Below are 5,929 nucleotides of genomic sequence, written 5' to 3'. Positions count from 1 at the left end.
TTTTTTCCCCCTGATTTCTTTGTATATTCTAGATATAAATCTTCTGTTGGATATGTAGCAGGAGAAGATTTTCTCCCACTCAGTGGGTTTCCTCATCACTTCCCTGGGTTTCTTTTGCTGTACAGCTTTTTAGTTTAATGAGGTCCCATTTGTTGATTGTTGACCTTAACACCTGAGCAACTGATGTACAATTTTGAAAGTCCTTTCCTACACATATATCTTGTAGGATACTGCCTATGTTTTCTTCTAGCACTTTCACAGTTTCAGGTTTTATATTGAGGTCTTTGATCCATTTGGAGTTGACTTTTGTGCAGGGTGAAAGATAAGGGTCCAATTCCATTCTTCTTCAGGTGGGGATCCAGGTTTTCCAGCACCATTTGCTGAAGATGCTGTCTTTGCTTCATCGAGTTCTTGGCACCTTTGTCAAATAAAGTGGCTGAAAGTGTGTGCATTCATGTTTGGGTCTTTCAATTGTGTTTCACTGATCTATGTGTGTTTTTGTGTCAGTACCATACTGTCTTTATGACTGTAGCTCTGTAATACAGTTCTATTACAGTGATCCCTCCAGCATTTCTTTTAGCCCAAGATTACTTTGGCTATCCAGGGTCTTTTGTGATTCCATATGAATTTTAGGATATTTTTTCCTAGCTCTGTGAAGAATGTCATGAGGATTTTGATTGGCATTGCACTGAATCTATAAAATGCTTTTGGTAGGATTGTCACTTTCACAGTATCAATTCTGCCAATCCATGAGCACTGTAAGGCCTTTCATCTCCTGGTGTCTTAAATTTATTCTTAGATATTTTTTGAGGCTATTGTGAATGGGAGGTTTCCATGAATACTTTTTCTGATTGCTTGCTATTGGTATATAGAAAGGCTACTGATTTTTTAAGTTAATTTTGTAAACTGCCACCTTACTGAAAGTATTAATAATTTCTAATAGTTTCCTAGTGGAATTTTTGGGATCTCTTAGGTATAGTATCATATCATCTGCAAATAGTGATAATTTGACCTCTTCTTTTCCAATCAGTATTCCTTTAATTTTCTTTTCTTATTGCTCTAGCAAGCATTTCAAGCACTATAAATAAAAAGAAGTGGAGATAGTGGGCAGTCTTGTCTAATTCCTGATTTTAATGGGAATGGTTCCAGTTTCTCTTTCAGAAGCTGTGGGTTTGTTGTATGTAGCTTTAATTATGTTGAGCTGTGTTCCCTCCAGTCCAATTCCCTCTAGAACTTTGAATGTGAATGCATGTATGGTTTTGTCAAAGGCCTTTCCTGCACCTATAGAGATGACCATGGGATTTTTGTCTCTAAGTCCATTTACGATTTATTACATTTATTGACTTACGTATATTGAACCATCCCAGCATCTCTGGAATAAAGCCTACTTGATGTGGTGGCTGATCTTTTTGATGTGTGTCTATATGAGGTTTGTATTTTGTTCAGAATCGTTGTGTGTATGTTCATTAAGTCTATGGGCCTATAGTTTTCTTTTTTATTGTGTCTTCACCTGGTTTGGGTATTAGAGTGATGCTGGCTTCTTAGGAGGAGTTTGGGAGTATTGGCTGTAGATCTTTGAATGTCTGGTAGGATTCTGCTGTGAATCCAGCTAGGCTGTTTTTTTTTTTTTTTAGTTGGGAGGTTTTGTATTGCTGTTTCAATTTCCTTGTTTGTTATGGGTTTTTTAAGCTGTTGATTTCTTCTTGGTTTAATTTTGGTTTCCATAAATTTAGAAAGTCATTCATTTCTTTTAGATTTTCAAATTTAATGAGTATAGTTTTTTTTTTTAAGTATTCCCTTATAATGTTCTGAATTTTTTTGGTTTCTATTGAGATATTTCTCCTTTCAGCTCTGATTCTATTAATTTTGGTTTGCTCTTTCTTTTGGTCAACCGGGCCAAGAGTCTATCTTGTCTAATTTTTCGAAGAACCAGTTCTTAGATTCATTGATTCTTTGTATTTTTTTGTTTCTACTTCATTAATTTCTGTTCTGATTTTTGTTATTTCTTTTTGACTACTAGGTTTGGGTTTGGTTTGTTCTTGCCTTTCCAGAGTCTTGAGTTATACTATTAAGTCATTTATATGTGCTCTGATTTTTTTAATGTAGGCAGTTAGAGTTATAAACTTCCCGCTTAGGACTGCTTTTAAAGTTTCCCAGATATTTTGTGGAATTACTTGCATTTGATTGTTCTGATTTTTGTTATTTCTTTTTGACTACTAGGTTTGGGTTTGGTTTGTTCTTGCCTTTCCAGAGTCTTGAGTTATACTATTAAGTCATTTATATGTGCTCTGATTTTTTTAATGTAGGCAGTTAGATATATAAACTTCCCGCTTAGGACTGCTTTTAAAGTTTCCCAGATATTTTGTGGAATTACTTGCATTTGATTCCAGCAACACTTTTAAAAAAAAAAAAATTCTTCTTTGACCCTTCATCATTCAGGCACGTGTTGTTTCATCTCCATGAGTTCGTGTTGTTACTTGAGCTTCTTTTGCTGTTGATTATAAGCTTTATTGCATTGTGGTCTGATAGAGTGCATGGAATAATTTCAATTGTTTTGTATTTGTGGGTTTGTGTCCCCGTATGTGGTCAGTTTTATAGAAACCTGCATGGGCTGCTGAGTAGAAAGTATGTTCTTCGGTGCTTGGGTGGAATATTCTGTAGATGATAGTTAGGGCCATTTGATGTAAGATGATGACTTTTAATTTAGATGTTTTTCTTTTGATTAGAATGAACTGACCCTCTTTATCTCTTCTGATTAGTTTTACCTTGAAGTCTATTTTGCCAGATATTAGACTTGCAGTGCCTGCTTGCTTCTAATGCCATTTTCTTAGAACATTTTTCTTCCATCCTTTCACCCTAAGGTAATGTCTATCCTTGAAGGTGAGAGGAGTTCTTGAAGACAACAGAAAAGATGGGTTTTCTTTCTTGATCCATTCTACTAGCCTGTGTCTTTTGACTGGGGAGTTGAGGCCATTGATATTTATAGTTACTATTGAAAGGTGTGTATTGGTTCATGTTATTATGTTTGTATTCTTGGTCCTATTTTGTGTTTCTATAATTATATCTCCCTTTTTTTCCCTTTCTGTAACCTCTTGAGCATAGTCATTCCAATCTTCAGTCCTTTGTAAAGCTTCGAGTATTCTTTGTAGGGCTGGTTTGGTGGACGTGAATTTTTTCAGCCTACTCATATCATGGAAAAATTTCCATTCCCCTTTGACTATGATAGTTTTGCTGGGTAAAGTATTGTGGATTGGTATCCATGGACATTCAGAACTGGGAATCCTTTGATCCAGGCTTTTCTGGCTTTCAGCTTACATTGAAGAATCAGTTGTAATTCACATAAAGGTTTTCCTTTATATGCGATTTTTCTCTAGCAGCTTTCAGTACTCTCTCTTTGTTCTGTATATTTAGTGTTTCTACTGTATACTGTGCGCAATTTCTGTTCTGGTCCCGTCTCATTGGTGTTCTGTGCTTCTTATATCCTGTATAGGTATGTCTTTTCCTTAATTTAGGGAAGTTTTCTTCTATAATCCTGTTGATCTGGTCAATGCCTTTGATCTAAGATTCTTTTCCTTCCTGTATGCCTATGATGCATAGGTTGGTTTGGTGTCTGACATTTCCTGAGTGTTTCATTCCTGTGCTTTAAATTTTTTTTTAATAGTCTTTGCTTACAGAGTCCAGTTCATCAACTTTGCTATCAAGATTTGATATTCTCTTTTCCATTTCATTCAGTTTGCTTGTGAGGCTTTCTCCTGTCATTTAAAATTGACTTACTGAGTTTTTCAATTCCGTTTTCATTTTCCCTTGGGTTTACTTCAACATTTCTCTTTCATGAATTCACTTTTCAAGTCCTGAATTGCTTGTTATTTCATTCAACCACATATTTGCATTTTCTTGAGGTCCCCTCACAAATTTATGCCTATCCTCTTTGAGTGTTAAATTCCTTGATCATGTTTTATTCTTTTAAATAGGCATCATGGGGTTCCTCAGGTGATTCTTATTGTAGTCCACTTTTGTAGGACTGGTGAATGTTGTTGGGGACATATTCTTTTTGGTTTTCATATATTTTTTTTTTTTTTTCTTGTTACCATTTGGGCATATGGATATCTTTTGTTGGTTGTGTGTCTGATAGGAAATTCTATTCTGCCTTTGTTTAGTTGAAGTTTGGTTCTATTTATATTTTTGATGTAGCTTGATTGCTTTTTGCTCAGGTATAAAAAGTTAGTTGATGTGTGCTTCAACTTCTCCCAAGGTAGTTGGTCTGGGTAGCAGGCAGGTCTGGGTAGCAGGCAGGTCTGGGTAGCAGGCAGGTCTGGGGTAGGCAGATCCGGAGCTGGGAAAGGGCAAGACGGGTTGGGGACAGCCTGTGGAGGGTCTAACAAACAAAGCTGGAGAATTGAGCTAGTCTGGGTGCAGGGGATCAGGACACAATGGACGGGTCTGATCTGAGAGGTTAGTCCCACAATCTGGGGCAGAAAGAGCTGGAGTGGGTCTAGGCCCGAGACCAGGAGGGGGAACCAGTGCAGGAGAGTGTGGAGCTAGCTGCTCAAGCTGCAGGGCATCAAGAGACCATGGGCGGGATCTGACTTACTGGGCTAGTAGGCCTATCTGTATCTGGCAGATCAGGAAGCCAGGGACAAGATGGGGGGTGGAGACAGCCTGTGGAAGCTCTAACAAACTATGCTAGAGGAGTAAGCTAGCCTGGGTTGGGAAGTTAGTCAAGAGATCTGAGGCAGAAGAGCAGGAGTGGGCCAGGCCCAAGGCTAGAAAGGAGACCCAGTTTGGGAGAGAGTGAGCTGCTCAGGCTGCAGGGGAATTCAACGAACAAATCTTTAGATCATACTTTCCTTGCTCAGATCACAGTGTGATTTTTGTCTCCTGACTGGAACTAAATGGGCACAAATGATAATTCAATGAAAATTAGTTGTAATTTCTGAATCTATTTCACATTTCTCAGAAATTTAAAAATTACGGTATAAAATACATTCACTTAAGCATTTAATCTTTTAACTTTTACACACAGAATTTTACTGTTAGAGATGATAAAAAGTTTTATGTATGGGAAATGATAACATTTATCATCTGATTCTTTATCCACAACCTTGCCCTGGTTTCTGGGCTGCATTTTCTATTTCCTTAGGATTACTTTGAGAGTCTAATTTTTTTCCCAGACATAATATGTAACAAACTTTACGAGAGAGAGAGAGGGAGACTGACTTTCAATGAGTGGAAAGGGGATTTGGAAGCTATATCTGTTCTTAATACATTGTAAAAATTAAAAAAAATATATATAAATTTTCATTGTAAGTGTAGAGTTTCACATGACTCTGTGTAAGTGCATCACATGTGTCCAATGCCAAAAAGGCCAGAAGAGGGTATCAAATCTCCTGGAACTGGAGTTAGGATGATTAGTAGCTGCCTTGTTGTGCTGGGAACTGAACCTGGGTCCTTGGAAAGAACACCCAGTGCTCTTATCCTCTAAGCCATCTCTCCAGCCCCTTAATTTATATTTTTAATGCTGTTTTCCTTTTATTTCATCTTTTGTTTTTAGGTATATAACTTTTTTTTGATAACTGCCCAACAACTGCTAAAGATTTAGCTCAGTGATAGAGTGCTTGCCAACTATGCACAGAGCCCTAGGTTCCATTCCCAGCTCTGAAAAAATATTTTAAAACAGCAAAACCCCTGTGGTCCTGGCACCAGCACAGACACACAGAAAGTGGTAAAGAGTGACGTAATGCCTACTAGATCTGTTTGTTCCAAGGTTCCAAGGCAGCCTTTGAACTGCCATTCTGCTCCCGTATGACTGACTGACTTGATTTCAGGGAGCCTTGTACAGCTGAAATACAAGCTCCAAGAATTTTTTAAAGCCAACTATTTAAGAATATAACCAAAATTAATCTTTCACTATCTACTTTCTCATCTGAAT

This window comes from Nannospalax galili, unplaced genomic scaffold (assembly GCF_000622305.1).
Source record: "Nannospalax galili isolate Female #2095 unplaced genomic scaffold, S.galili_v1.0 scaffold1750, whole genome shotgun sequence".
Classification (NCBI taxonomy): Eukaryota; Metazoa; Chordata; class Mammalia; order Rodentia; family Spalacidae; genus Nannospalax; species Nannospalax galili.
The sequence above is the reverse complement of the archived record's forward strand: the minus strand, read 5'-3'. Positions refer to the sequence as shown.